This window comes from Sander lucioperca, chromosome 7, assembly GCF_008315115.2.
Source record: "Sander lucioperca isolate FBNREF2018 chromosome 7, SLUC_FBN_1.2, whole genome shotgun sequence".
NCBI classification, from domain to species: Eukaryota; Metazoa; Chordata; class Actinopteri; order Perciformes; family Percidae; genus Sander; species Sander lucioperca.
This window is the reverse complement of record NC_050179.1, coordinates 36,769,896-36,786,016: the sequence shown is the minus strand read 5'-3', so window position 1 is coordinate 36,786,016 and position 16,121 is coordinate 36,769,896. Positions and strand designations below refer to the sequence as shown.

Here is a 16,121-nt window from a genome sequence, read left to right as displayed (position 1 = left end):
AAATTACTGCTATGTAATGTACTCACACTCAATCATATGACAGATGTACTTAAATGTGTGGTGTGCTTAAACTAATGTGGTGATGTGCTATACTTAAACAGCTATTTTGTATACATTGGTCTCAGTTTCGGTATTTATTGTTTACTCTTATTATTTTTAATGTTTGTTTGTGTCAAGGTATTTTTCAAAGACGCAGTAACCCCCCCCTCACAGAGCTCAACAGGAAGGGGAGCATCACTAAAAGAGGAGAGCTACAACGTCACATTTCCTGAATGAAAGTGAAAGTATGTCAAGCCTCCGTGTCTCTCGAAAGAAACATGTTCAGAGGGTTGAACCTGAGAGGTGGAGCAACAGTGAAAGAGGAGAGCTGCAACGTCACATTTCCTAATAATAAAAGTAAAAGTTTGAGCAACAGCAGAGTTGCACTCGAGGGAAATCTCTCCGTTTCTCTCGAAATAAACATTCAACTTTATCCAGCAGCTTTTTTTCAACAACAGCAGAATCTCTGCAAACACTGGTGAGTACACTGAGACAACATACACTCACTAAATACTTAGTGAACTAAAGTTAAAACCAGAATTCAGAACAAAGAAACAAAGAAAAAGTAACAGCAAATAAAGTAGTCATGCTAAAAGCTAACTAGCCTATCTTAGCTTCCCTTTGAGTTGTCCAAATAGTTGACATTTTGCAACTCTTTCCTCTCAGCCTCCCTGTCTCTGTAGTTCCTGCTGTCGGCCTTTGTAAGACAGAGCAGCTGATCATATTTACTGTGTTTCAACAACCGGTCTGAACTCAACCTGAGCTCTACTCAGACAGGAAGTTCCACTCAGGACAAATGTTTAACTGAGGTCCATCGGTGGCCGTGAGGGTTGTGGAGAGCAGTAGCTTTACTCAAAGTTAAAGCTAAAACCACAATCTGGCTTTTTCTTTTCACCATATACATGCCTTATGTGGAAGTAAGTGGTGATGAACAAAAGGTACCAGTGCTTCCAGTTTACTGCTTATTAGCCAAAAGACAAAAACAAATATGGTTAACTTGTGTTTTGCCAACATATATGAGCTACTAGCTAATGTAATAAGTTAGCTAAGGCAATATATAATGGCCTTACAGGCTGATGTCACTGGTCACTTCATATTTAATATCTAATATTATATTTTATTTTGTGATATATACTATGTATCTAGGTTGTTTTATTCTACACATGTACATTCTTGTTCATTCACCTAAGTACATTTTTCATTAGTTGTTCTGGCATTTTTATCTTTGCTATCTTATTTTTTTAATCTTATGTATTGTTGAGCTGAATCTCAGGAATAAGTCTCAAAGAACTACACTTCCCAGAGTGCACCAGCAGCAGCAAACCGGCTGCTTGTCACCTGATCAGTAATTGTCACTGATTTGGCGCACCTGTGAAGGCATCGAGGTGCTCCAAGTTCACTAATAGGTTCAGTCCAAACACGCCAATGGTCAGTGAAATGTTTTATTTACCTTCATGGTGTTTGAAATGCTGCTTAATATGTTCGTGTTATGTTTAACTGCGTGTAGATTGGTTAAGGAACACATTGCAGCAGTGACTGCATTGTTTTTGTGGTAAATGTGTTTGTGCTATAATATTTCAGTTTGAGTTTGAGAAGGTAAAAGTATAAGATACAAAAGGATAGTACAAAGATAAACATGTACAAATTCTGTTAAATGTTAAAACTTTGCTAACAAATTTGACATTTAGCTTTTTCTTTCATCCATGTAAAAGACAGTTAATTGTGAGGGGTTAATTCATTTAAGTTATTTAGAATGTTTAATTAAATGTTTAAACTAATTTAAGTTCATTTAAAATGTTTAATTAAAGTGGTAACTTTTTTGTTCTGTCTTTAAAGGTTTACAACCTAATTTACTGAACAGACCAATCAACTGACAAAGTAAACTAAAAATAAAAGTGATTGAGTCGGAAATTTGAGTTGTCCCTGTGTCCTTTGGAAGGTGAACAAGAGTAGGACTTGACAGTATATTTCTTGTATTTCTGTATGTGTGTGTGTGTGAGTATGTGTGTATGTCCTTGGTAAATTGCTACTTGCAACAGAGTAATTTCCCAATTTGGGATTAATAAACTCTCTCTCTCTCTCTCTCTCTCTCTCTCTCTCTCTCTCTCTCTATGTACTGCACATAATGGAGGAACTATAGGTGAATACAGTAGTGTCTAATAACATCATCACAATCTCCACATTAATATGCACTAATTTGCACACACATACACAGAAGAAAACAAACAAACATATGAGCACAGAACTTCCCCAGTAAATTACTTACATCTAGTCTTTTCCACTGAAATGTTATGTTTAAATATGCACATTAGCTTGTTTGTTTAATTTAGAAGAAATTGATGATGCAAACAGTTGCAAACCTTGTGAATACTAAAGAAGACTATGGTCTCTGTGTGAACTGATTATTTTGTGGAAATCTGTTTTTGTATTAAAATCTGTAAGAGAGAATAACGTTTCTATAGAAATTATTTAAAGTGCTCATATAATGCTCATTTTCAGGTTCATAATTTTATTTAGAGGTTGTACCAGAATATAGAGTATGAGGGCGTGCCCTGACAGTAGCTAGGTAAGGACAACTAGCCAGTCAGAAGTAGAGTATGAGGGCGTGCCCTGACAGTACCTAGGTAAGGACTACTAGCCAGTCAGAAGCAGAGTATGAGGGCGTGCCATGCTAGCAGCTAGGTGAGCATTATAACGTGTGTTCCAAAGTGACCACGTTTGTCTCTGAAGTAAAGGCTGGACTACAATAGAGCTGTTTGGAGCAGTTTGTGAACAGTGTTTTCTGTTGGAGATGTTAAGTCTCTTTGGGGTGGACTTTGGGATTTTTCAATTTGTAAACCTAAAATGTAACACAATAAAGGAAAAAAGTCAAAAAGCATAATGTGAGCACTTTAAATTCACAGTTTTTAGTAATGTTTTTATTTAGATCCGTTTTCTCACTCTTGAAACTGCCTAACTGGGCCTTAAAGGAGAATTCCGGCCAATATTTATGTTAATCTTGATCGATATAAGGTTGGTGTTGTCAGGATGATTATCACAGAAGCCTGGCTGAACACACTCACCGGACGGCAGCTAGCAGCTAGCAGCTACTAGGAATTCTCCTTTAAAGTTCATCTCATATGTAGAAGAGATATCTCCTACGTGGGAGATAAACTTAAGTTATGGCCAACAATGCCCACAATTTGTTTCCACCTTGCCTTTAAAGGCTTCCAAAGTAATGACATTTTTATTTTTCCACACTTTTGTCCTCAGAGTATCAATATGTCTGCTGCCAGCAGTCTGCTGACTGAAGATCAGTTTCTCTGCTCCATCTGTCTGGATGTGTTCACTGATCCAGTCACCATACCATGTGGACACAACTTCTGTAAAACCTGCATCACTGAACTTTGGGATATTGATCTTCCCTATCAGTGTCCCAACTGTAGAGAGGTTTTCAACACGAAACCTGAACTGAAGGTCAATACTTTCATCTCAGAGATGGCTGCTCAGTTCAGACAGTCAACTCAACAGGACGCCAGCAGCTGCAGCTCAGAGGAACAATTACCCGGACCAAAAGAAGTTCCCCGTGACGTCTACTCAGGATCCAAAAGAAGGACCTGGATGTTCCTGCTGTGTCTGCTGTGTGTTTTCACGGCCTGGATGGTTTCAGACCAAAAGAAACATCTTGTTGGTCCTCTGAAAGAAGAATATGAAGCAAAGAAAGCTGAGCTGTGGAAGACAGGGGCTGAAATTCTGCATATGATCCAGAAGAGACGACTGAAGATTCAGGAGATCAAACACTCAGTGGAGCTCAGTGATGAAGATGCTGACAGAGAGATATCAGAAGGTGTTCAGATCTTCACTGCTCTGAAGGGGTCTGTTGAGAGAAGCCAGGCCGAGCTCATCGAGACGATCCAAGAGAAGCAGAGAATGACAAAGCAACCAGCTGAAGGTATAATCACAGAGCTGGAACAGGAAATCTCTGAGCTGCAGAAGAGAAGCACTGAGGTGGAGCAGCTCTTACAGTCTGAAGACCACCAACACCTCCTCCAGAGCTTCACCTTCCTGAACACTGCTCCACCCACCAAGGACTGGACAGAAGTCAACGTCCGTCCACCTTCATATGAGGGGATTGTGAGGAGAGCTGTGACTCAGCTGGAGGAGACGCTCAGTGAACAGATGAAGAAACTGCTCTCTGAGTCTGATCTGAAGAGGGTCCAGCAGTATGAAGTTGATGTGACTCTTGATCCTGATACAGCACATCCTGATCTCATCGTGCCTGATGATAGAAAACAAGATAAACATGTCACAAAACCGCAGGTCAATACTCTCATGGCTGAGATGGCTGCTCAGTCCACAGAGTCAGCTCAACTGATACCAGAAGACGTTCCCTCTGACAGCTACTCAGGAACCAAAATGACAGTGTTCTGCCTGGTGTTTCTGATGTGTGTCTTGATGCTCTGGATGGTTTCACACCAGATGAAGCTAAAGAGGGTCCAGCAGAAAAAACTAAAGGCCAAGTTCAAGCTGATAATGAAGAGAGTCCAGCAGTCTGCAGTGGATGTGACTCTTGATCCTGATACAGCACATCCTGATCTCATCCTGTCTGATGATGGAAAACAAGTTAAACATGGTGATGTGAGGAAGAATCTTCCAGACAATCCAAAGAGATTTGATACATGTGGTAATGTCTTAGCAAAGCAGAGTTTCTCTTCAGGAAGATTTTATTATGAGGTTCAGGTTAAAGGGAAGACTGCGTGGACTTTAGGAGTGGTCAGAGAGTCAATCAGCAGGAAGGGAAATATCAAACTGACTCCACAGAAGGGTCACTGGACGATAGTGTTGAGGAATGACAAGGAGTACAAAGCTGCTGCTGGCCCTGGTGTCCTTCTCTCTCTGAAGTCTCGGCCTCAGAAGGTGGGGGTGTTTCTGGATTATGAGGAGGGTCGGGTCTCCTTTTATGACGTTGATGCTGAAGCTCTTATCTACTCCTTTACTGGCTTCTCCTTCACTCAGAAACTTTACCCATTCTTCAGTCCCAGTCCTAACTATGGTGGTAAAAACTCTGCCCCTCTGATCATCTCTCCTGTCAGTCACACTGAGTAGAACCATTGGTTTTTCTAGATTTACTTTCATTTAGTGTAATAAATGTATGTCTACTGGGTTTGTTTTATTATTAGCATAGGTAACACCACCTAAACGCTATAGAAGGGCATGTGTTGTGCCGTGTGCAAATACTCACACACACTCCCAAAAATCGCAGGGATGCAGAAGAAGAAGCAGAACTTAAGTAGTAGGGAAATTGACATACTGTTAAATAAACTGTAAGTAAAAGGTGTTTTCCAAAGCTCCAAGATAAGATGTTTTATCAATGCATTGCTTAAGGCGAGACACTATAGGCAAAAATATTGTTTCTCAGGCTGTGGTCATTTTATAGATGTTGGGCTCTTTATCTTCCATAACATGACTTCATCAGTCTAGTGGAAAAGACAAACATTTATTTTACTACACTTTGTCTATTGGAGGTGAATTTAAGAGAAATCTACAGACAGATTTCTGTTAAATTCACCAAAAGTTAGCATAGATAAGGCCTCATTTGCATGATAAACAAAGCATTTCAGAAAACTTGTAATACCAAATGTTTTTGTCTTAATGTCAGTAATCAGCTGAAGAAGTTTCATGGGGATATCTGTTAGTTAAATGTTGACCCTGTTCACCTATAGGGTCTTGAAAATGTCAGTTTTCGTGGCAGTTTGTGATATGGTCATGTTATTGAATCTATTGATTCGTGGACAGGACACGATAATGTTGTTTTTTTCGTGGTGATTACGAATTTTAAAGCAATGTATTTCAATGGGAAGCATATTTCGTGATCACAGAACGATGACGGTAGCAAGTAGTATTGATAAGGTGAAAGTCCGTGCAGGGAGGTTGGTCGGGGGGGTGGATGGGTCAAACAACACAGGACTTTCACCCCGGAGACCGGGGATCGTGTCCCGCGTGTGACAGTTTCTTTCCCTGTTCGCCTTTTCCTAACCACAACCATCATGTTGTTGTGGCGTTTCGTTTCCCCGTTGTTGTGTGCCCCTGCGCCTGGGGATGCGCCCGGGGATCGCGTCCCACATGTGGCAGTCCATCCTGTTGTTGTGGCCGGCATGTGGCGCCTCATTTCCCCATTGTTGCGTCCCGCAGAGCAGGTTCGAAAATCATGACCTGTACACGTTCAAAAATTGTGACGTGTACACGAAATAAACATCAAAATCGTGACCTGTACACAAATCAATAAATCTAAATAACGTGACTATTTCACGACCTGGCATGAGACCAGGTTGCACCAAACTTTCCACTTTCAATCCTATTGATATTCTGAAGCTTTTTACTCTGGGATTTGTTAAGAGTCGCCATATAAATATAAAAAACACTTAAGAAACTCTATAAAAAATATGTACAATATTTGGTTTTAAAAATAAAAGCGCTGTAGGTTACGGTATGAAGTATAAAGAGTATAAAGGTCCATCAATAAGTTACTGATGCTGAAACAAGTAAAACAGCCGATTGTTTGTCACATGACGCATATAGAGGAAATGGTGAGCTGAACTTTGGATGATTGTTGCGTCCTCATAAAGGCACTACATCTGAAAAAATCTAAAATCTTTTACTGGCGTTAATCTTTTACCAAGAGTTATGTCTCTGTAATGACTGGTGATAAAAGCTTGCAGGCAGAGCCACACGGCAGGAGGAGGAGAGTTTTAACTTCAGATGATCATAGAGAAGAGAACATTTGTCTTCAGCAGCGCTGCAGTCACGACCAGTTTCTCCATTTTAGGTCAAGAAGTGTCAAGAGTTCATTCAGATCTTCTCTTATAAACACTGGTGAGTACAGATGATCATATTTACTGAAATTAAGAACCAGCATTGACATAAAGATTCAGCTCTATTCCCTTTCATAACGACAGTCGCCAAATTAAACCAAAACGGCAAGCAGTTAGGTTTTGCGTTGAAAGCAAAACCTAACTGCTTGCAGCAGAAATCTATGGCGGAAGTGGGCATGGCCCACATCATGTGATTCAGCTTCATTCAAGGAACGCGTGGATGTAAGGTTCAAATGTTTGATTAGTAATGTGGGAGTTATAGTCCAAAACACGTCTGCCTTATTATAATGCACTGTGGTGAGAGCTGTGAATCAGCTGGAGGAGACACTCAGTGAACAGATGAAGAAGCTGTTTCGGGTTGAGCTGAAGATGGTCCAGCAGTATGAAGTGGATGTGACTCTTGATCCTGATACAGCATATCCTAAACTCATCCTGTCTGATGATGGAAAACAAGTACATGATAGTGATTTGAGGAAGAATCGCCCAGACATTCAAGAAAGATTCGATACTTGTGTTATTGTCTTAGCAAAGCAGAGTTTCTCTTCAGGAAGATTTTGTTTCGAGGTAGTACACACTTGTGCTCTGCACTTTAGGCACACAAACTACATACACACACACACACACACACACACACACACACATATTTTGACGTATTTCTGTATCATATTACTGTAATGTCCCATTTTGTGTTTGTACATTACTTTAAACTAACCCGTTAGTCTGATCTAAATGGATGCTGAAACAAAAAAAGCTGATAGCTAATCACATGACAGATGAAATGGTGAGCTGAACTTTGGATCATTGTTGGGTCATAAAAGGCACTAAAGATACAATAAGTTTTCCCAAATCTTTCACTGACCTCTTTTGTAATGGTATGTTCCATGGGATTAAATTAATCTTTTACCAGAAGTTATGTTGATGATAAAAGCTCACGTACAAAGCTGCAGTAAGAGGCGGAGCAAGATGGAGGAAAGCTTTAGTTTATATTATCAGATAAAACTGAACATTTACCTTCAGCAGAGCTGCAGTCAAGACCAGTTTCTCTTTTCTCTGTTAAGGAAATTGAACAGGGTTCTTCAGGATTTTCTCTAACTAACACTGGTGAGTACAAATGATCATATTTACTGAGTGTAACAACTAGCGTTGACACAAAGATTCAGCTCTACTTACATTCATAATGACAGTCGCCAAATTGAGTTAAAAGTGCAATATACACTTTTGTCCTCAGAGTATCAATATGTCTGCTGCCAGCTGTCTGCTGACTGAAGATCAGTTTCTCTGCTCCATCTGTCTGGATGTGTTCACTGATCCAGTCACCATACCATGTGGACACAACTTCTGTAAAACCTGCATCACTGAACACTGGGATATTGATCTTCCCTATCAGTGTCCTACCTGTAGAAAAGGTTTCAACATGAAACCTGAGCTGCAGGTCAATACTGTGATCTCTGAGATGGCTGCTAAGTTCAGACAGTCAGCTCAACTGATACCAGAAGAAGTTCCCCGTGACGTCTACTCAGGATCCAAAATGAAGACCTGGATGTTATTCCTGGCATGTCTGATGTGTGTCTTCATGGCCTGGATGGTTTCAGAACAAAAGAAGATTGAGCTGTCCAAGACACAGGCTGAAATTCTGCAGATGATCCAGAAAGAGATCAAACACTCAATGGAGCTCAGTAAGGAAGACACAAACAGACAGATCTTAACTCTGAAGGAGTCCTTCGAGAGAAACCAGGCCGAGTTCATCGAAGGGAAATCTCTGAGCTGAAGAAGAGAAACACTGAGGTGGAGCAGCTCTATGTGGCTCAGCAGGAGAAACTCAGTAAACAGAAGAACCTGCTCCATGAGTCTGATCTGAAGAGGGTCCAGCAGTATGAAGTGGATGTGACTCTTGATCCTGATACAGCACATCCTAAACTCATCCTGTCTGATGATGGAAAACAAGTTAAACATGGTGATGTGAGGAAGAATCTCCCAGACAACCCAGAGAGATTTGATCCTTGTGTTATTGTCTTAGCAAAGCAGAGTTTCTCTTCAGGAAGATTTTATTACGAGGTTCAGGTTAAAGGGAAGACTGCGTGGGATTTAGGAGTGGCCAGAGAGTCGGTCAACAGGAAGGGAGAAATCACACTGAGCCCTCAGGATGGTTACTGGACAATAGTGTTGAGGAATGAAAATGAGTACCTTGCTGCTGCTGGCCCTGCAGTCCTTCTCTCTCTGAAGTCTCGGCCTCAGAAGGTGGGGGTGTTTGTGGATTATGAGGAGGGTCTGGTCTCCTTTTATGACGTTGATGCTGAAGCTCTTATCTACTCCTTTACTGGCTGCTCCTTCACTGAGAAACTCTACCCATACTTTTATCCCGGTCCTATTTATGAGGGTGGTAAAAACTCTGCCCCTCTGATCATCTCTCCTGTCAGTCACTATAGAACAAAAATTATATATTGAGAAAAAGATGAATTTTCTTTTAATGCCATAACAGTTTACATATCATTTCTTTAGATTCTGAGTAGAGAAATATATCCTGGTCCAATTTATCCAGAGGGTAAAAAGGGGAGGCAAAGATACTGCAGGAGGTGAAAGTTAAAATGGCAATTTTTCAGATTCATAACTCAGTGAAATGTGAACACACAGACATGGAACATGTACATGATTCATTGTGACTTTCTCTTCCTGAGGTCTCTTTATCTCTGATGACCATCGTGAATCCATTAAATGAAAAAGGGACTGAAGAACTTGTACACTACTATATTTACAGTTTGAATTTCGTCACACCACTTATATAACATTTACCCAAGGTCTTATAAAGCTAACAATGGTGTCCGATTTCAATTTAATGCATTTTTGTGAATTTCACAGGAATTCTAAGAGGAGGCTAGCTAGCTCTTATTGATAGAGCTCCATCCAGCCGCAGGCTCTATCAATGAGACTCGCAGACAAGAGGTGTTTATTTCCCCGATCGTTTGTTTAAATAACTCAACATCCATCTTCGTCCGCTTCTCCGGTCTCGGGTCGCGGGGGTAGCAGCTCCAGCAGGGGACCCCAAACTTCCCTTTCCCGAGCCACATTAACCAGCTCCGACTGGGGGATCCAGAGGCGTTCCCATGCCAGGTTGGAGATATAATCCCTCCACCTAGTCCTGGGTCTTCCCCGAGGCCTCCTCCCAGCTGGACGTGCCTGGAACACCTCCCTAGGGAGGCGCCCAGGGGGCATCCTTACCAGATGCCCAAACCACCTCAACTGGCTCCTTTCGACGCGAAGGAGCAGCGGCTCTACTCCGAGCTCCTCACGGATGACTGAGCTTCTCACCCTATCTCTAAGGGAGACGCCAGCCACCCTCCTGAGGAAACCCATTTCGGCCGCTTGTACCCTGGATCTTGTTCTTTCGGTCATGACCCAGCCTTCATGACCATAGGTGAGGGTAGGAACGAAAACTGACTGGTAGATCGAGAGCTTTGCCTTCTGGCTTAGCTCTCTTTTCGTCACAACGGTGCGATATACAGAATGTAATACCGCACCATTGTGACGAAAAGAATTGCCAAGAGGCTGGGACCAGCCTGGGACCAGCCTGTGCACCAACAAGGAAGCGCCAAAGTCTAAACCACGGCTGCCTCCGCCCTTAGTATTAACCAATCACAATAGCCTGCACATCAGGGGCGCCGCCAGGAATTTTGGGCCCCATGACAAAAAATCAAATTGGGCCCCCTCTGCACACCTAACTGGTTTGGATGGATCGCGGGAATGGGGGTGTTTGTTATTATTAGTGTTTTTGTTGTTATTAATAATTGCTCAGACTTGCAGAAGAAACGCACACATGTCGCCTAGGCATCATTTACTCCTCCCTCCTCTTTTGCATCTTTTGTTGAGGAAGTAACCTCCTTAAATGTGCATATGACAATTATTCACCTCAATGATACATGAATTTATTTTAATTTATTAATAAACCCCTGGACTGTAATATTGTTAAGTTTGAGCAAGATTACTGCTCATGTCCAAAACTTTGTGCACACTCAAAACATATCTGTGTTCTCTGAGATTTGGAGGAGTTGTGATATTCTGAGAAAAATAAAGTTATAATAGTCACTATATTTCATAAAACAATCTACCTGCACCATAGTCTGCTGTGCATTACATGATTGCTCTGCTGATACGGTAGATCTCAGACCGTCTGACAGACTCAGAGCCCCCTTTGAGTCTCTGGTCTCTGAATGAGATAACATTTAGGGAAGAGGCTATACGCTGCTCTATGCTTTTTTTTCATTGGTTGTTGCGTTAAATCTTACCCAGATACAATAGTGCATTTTTCTGATTGGCTATTGTGTAGCCCCTTTCTTTTTTTTGATTGGCTGATAAGTGGCAGGCTCAACTAAGAACTCCAGGGGAGACACTCTTGATTCCTGCCGGTTCCATAGTGAGAGTGGTGCGTCAGAGAAATTTTGGGCACTGCGGCATATTAAATATATTATAGTTTTTCTGCGTGAGAAATACAATGTGTGGCGGGAGTGCGTGACAAAAGACCGAAATGAGTGACTGTCGCGCTCAATGCGTGACACTTGAGAGCCCTGCAGAGAAATCCCCACAGACTCCCTGCTATGATGCTAACTGGCATGTCATTGAACACAATGTTCTCACCTTCTTCACTGGGACAGGGAGGGGCACAGTTAGGGGGAGACTGGGCTGCTGCTGACTCATCTGTTGTTAAGTCTGCTAAAAGGGGCAGGGACAATGATTTAATATGAATATCTTGCTGAACGTTTCCCTGCACTGATTAAATGGTGATTAAATATAGGCTAACACTAGTCTGTAGCTAGCTAGCTTATTCCACTATGGACATTAAGCCAACAGGTTAATACCACTCACAGACTATAGGCTACCCACCTTTCTTGGTGAAAAACTGGGTTACAGTTTGGCACCCTTTCCTTTGTCTTTCCTCTCTCTCTTTCCTCTCTTTCCTTTTTTGAAAACCAGATTTTGATTTAACATTACTTGACCACACTGTAGTCACTGTAGTTCTGCCCATAGACTGTAGGTTCTGCCTCATCTGCAACTAAGTGTCACTGAGTCTGAGTGCGCTACGGCAGGACCAAACCATTTCATGCAGATACAGGGGGGTGGTCGGTCTATATGGATGTTTACTTTTTGGTCAATGGGGATATTTAACTTTTACTGCCAAAAACAAGTAAAAACAAAGAGATCATTAATTTTATTATTTTATTTGAAATATATATACTGAATGATGATGTTTAATAATTTTAGTTAAATTAGTTTTTACCTATTTTTTGGGGCCCCTGTCAGTCATGGGCCCTTGGAATTGTCCTAACTTTCCCTGCTGCACATTTTACATATATTGAACTGTGACTGTTGAACTGTACTCTTTTTGGGGCGAGGAGAGACAGAGAAACAGCAATCCGCTGACTGTGGCTTCTCAAACCAGGAATATCCTTGTATGCAAGTTCTCTAATTATTCCAGCTTTAATAAACCACCTTAACTGAGAGAAGTTGTTTGTCTTCTGTCCTAACTGACCAATTGGACCGCAACACAACCATGGGTACACAGCAAACAGGAGCTTCTGACAGATTATTCAGCACACTGTGATGGAGACAGCTTTCTCCATTTTCACACATAAGTTAAATTTCATACCGAGCTGATTAGAAAGTAAAGTTGTGGAACAGCTCAACTTTAAAGTAAGAGGACGTTGCTTCAGACAGGATTTAAATTACATAAAGATCAGCTACTTGGCTGTTTATGCTCAGTTTTCATATTTTGAATGTTTTCTCTAACCGATTTTAAAGTGCATTCATTACTTACTATAGTAGGCTCACTTTAAGGACCTTTGTTTATGTTTTATCATAACTTGTTTGAGATCATGTGAAAGTAAAGGCAGATATTTCCACAATTCTGAAGCTATTGTTTCTTAAAAAGGCACTATGTGGAGCTTATACATGTATTAATCACTTTGTATTGGCAATGTGTGAACGTATTTTAACAAAAAAAAAAAGAAAAGAAATCGGAGACCATTGAAGTTAGCAGAGTGCTAAACTGGAAGTGGCCAGCTTGAACTTGAACGATGCAACTTGAGCACCACTGAACATTTAATTGTTCAGCCTTTGTATTAAAATAACTTTATCCTTGCCACAATATGCACAGTAGAAATACCTAAAAAAACACTTTAAGCGTATAAACGCCATTTAGCCTTTTAGTCCTAGGCTTTTTTTTTTTACTTCCATTTTATTAGTTTTTAGCGTTTTTAAAAGGAGACAGAGGTAGAGTGGCCTGCAGAATACAGAGCCTGTGTACCATAGTATCTTTAGACTCTACGTGGACCGTGATGTGAGTTGTGCATGTTCAGATTTAAACGGTTTATGGCATAACGCCAATAAACTTTTCTCATTACAAACAATAACAGAAGATGAAAATCATTTCAAAAACGTTGTAGCTATCAATGATTGTTTGATTGCTAACGTTAGCTCAAAACGCCATTCATGTGACAGCCTTTGTTGTGTTTGATTGCTAACTTGTAGCCAGCAGTGAATGATCTTCGTTATGTAGGTCCATTTTTATTGTATTGATATTACAGAAGTCTCTCGTTAGCAGGTTCTTGTAGCTACTTCAGCCTCTAATCTAGAACTGATATCAGGGATTGTGCCGTGAAAATGTGATGCCTTACGCTAAATAATAAATTACTGCTATGTAATGTACTCACATCTGCACTCGAATCACATCGGGTAGTGACACCCCCGTACTCACGCACCATCAGGCAGCGTCTTCCTCCTGGAAACATGAAAACACTGAATGGACTGAGACAACTCTGCTGTGATAGTTACACCTGTGTTTGACCAGTCAAACTGTCAATTGTGGAAAAGGATCATTTCATTTAACATTATGAATTTACATCTTTCAGATTTCTATCAGCCAAAAACAGCTGGTGACCTTTTCTCAGCTCTGCAGGTGAACTGACTTCTGGTGTGTCCGTCCTCCACAGGATCTCTTCAGGTCATTTTAAACATGACAACAACATATGAGCTCAAAGAAGAGCCATTTAAATCACACGAGTCATGCTCAGCATATACAGTACAGCCCCAAATCCATCACTGACATTAGTGGCAGTAAACCTACTGTTACTTTTACTGTTTCTGTCTTTGTTTCTATGTAAAGGGCCTTTGAGTATTTTTTAAAGCCTGCACAAAATAAATGTATCATTATAGATAATCATATGACAGATGTACTTAAATGTGTGGTGTGCTTAAACTAATGTGGTGATGTGCTATACTTAAACAGCTATTTTGTATACATTGGTCTCAGTTTCGGTATTTATTGTTTATTCTTATTATTTTTAATGTTTGTTTGTGTCAAGGTATTTTTCAAAGACGCAGTAACCCCCCCCTCACAGAGCTCAACAGGAAGGGGAGCAACACTTAAAGAGGAGAGCTACAACGTCACATTTCCTGAATGAAAGTAAAAGTTTGAGCAACAGCAGAGCTGCACACGAGGCAAGTCTCTCAGTTTCTCTCGAAAGAAATATTCAACTGAATCCAGCAGCTTTTTCTCAACAACAGCAGCATCTCTGCAACACTGGTGAGTACACTGAGACAACATACACTCACTAAATACTCGCTCAAAGTTAAAACCAGAGTCCAGAACAAAGAAACAAAGTAACAGCAGATAAAGTAGTCATGCTAAAAGCTAACTAGCCTACCTTAGATTCCCTTTGAGTCATCTAAATAGTTGACATTTTGCAACTCTTTCCTCTCAGCCTTGAAACAGCCTAACTACAGTTTTTTTTCCGATTGCTTACAGTTTTTTCCAACTGCTTACACACGTTTTCAAAACTATGTCTCCTTTTTTTCAAAACTCTACACACAATTCCCAAAACTGCACACACAAAATGCAAAATGCCTCACATCTCCTTCACAATGAAACAGCATTCAAAATACCATAAACACATCTCAGAATGAAGAATTTGCATCAAATGGCAAACACCTTTTTCATAATAGTAAATTTTTGGACATACCATGTACACACTGTTGTTCTAAATCTAAAGCTCTTCTGTCTTTCATAGGCCTATATCTACATTTACAATGTTCTAGAGAGACAGTCATCTGCTGAGAGGGGTTGGAAAGTTACAGTAAAACAGAAAATATTGATTGGACTAAACATCACGTTAGTAAGAGTAGCTCAGTGTTGTATACAGTAGCATGAAACTAGTGAGCAAACGTACAAACATATGGAAACCAAAGGTATCATTTTTAGAATAAAGAATATGTGTGTGTGTGTGTGTGTGTGTCAGGGCAGGGGGGGGAATTGTATGCACTTTGTGCAAAACAAATTCTGATTGATTTGTAATGCTGAAATAGTCAATAGTCATTAGATAGTTGATGCAGTATGGACGCCACTGTAAAGCTACTCAAGATCGGCTTCTCTCATTGGTCAATCTGTGGTTGATCACATGATGAATAAGTGTGGCCCTGATCTCATCAGAGATGGCTCTCCTTCCTCCTCCTCCTCCTCCTCCTCCTCCTCCTCGTTGTTGTCCCCCGTCTCTCCCTCCTCCTCCTCCTCCTCCTCCTCCTCATTGTTGTCCCCTGTCTCTCCCTCCTCCTCCTCCTCCTCCTCCTCCTCCTCCTCCTCGTTGTTGTCCCGTCTCTCCCTCCTCCTCCTCCTCCTTGTTGTTGTTCCCCGTCTCTCCCTCCTCCTCCTCCTCCTCCTCCTCCTCCTCCTCCTCCTCGTTGTTGTCCCCCGTTTCTCCCTCCTCCTCCTCCTCCTCCTCCTCCTCCTCGTTGTTGTCCCCCGTTTCTCCCTCCTCCTCCTCCTCCTCCTCCTCCTCGTTGTTGTCCCGTCTCTCCCTCCTCCTCCTCCTCCTCCTCCTCCTCCTCCTCGTTGTTGTCCCCTGTCTCTCCCTCCTCCTCCTCCTCCTCCTCCTACTCCTCCTCGTTGTTGTCCCGTCTCTCCCTCCTCCTCCTCCTCCTCCTCCTCGTTGTTGTCCCTTGTCTCTCCCTCCTCCTCCTCCTCCTCCTCCTCCTCCTCCTCCTCCTCGTTGTTGTCCCCCGTTTCTCCCTCCTCCTCCTCCTCCTCCTCCTCCTCCTCGTTGTTGTCCCCTGTCTCTCCCTCTTCCTCCTCCTCCTCCTCCTCCTCGTTGTTGTCCCCTGTCTCTCCCTCCTCCTCCTCCTCCTCCTCCTCGTTGTTGTCCCCCGTTTCTCCCTCCTCCTCCTCCTCGTTGTTGTCCCCTGTCTCTC

General features: G+C 41.7%; 2 protein-coding genes across 3 annotated transcripts in view; both read left to right on the top strand.

Moving 5' to 3' along the window:
• LOC116036403 (NLR family CARD domain-containing protein 3-like) overlaps positions 1–16,121 on the top strand; it is a 1,020,880-nt gene that overhangs the window by 318,513 nt on the left and 686,246 nt on the right. The window lies entirely within an intron of this gene.
• The window catches only part of LOC116054912 (E3 ubiquitin-protein ligase TRIM21-like), a 39,375-nt gene continuing 31,166 nt past the window's right edge, over positions 7,913–16,121 (top strand). The window contains exon 1 of one of the 2 annotated variants that reach the window (XM_036003658.1): positions 7,913–7,991. The gene's annotated coding sequence lies outside the window, so the exon portion shown is untranslated. Of the gene's footprint in view, positions 7,992–14,351; positions 14,464–16,121 lie in introns of those variants that run through there. The other variant, XM_036003659.1, reaches the window with a different exon arrangement.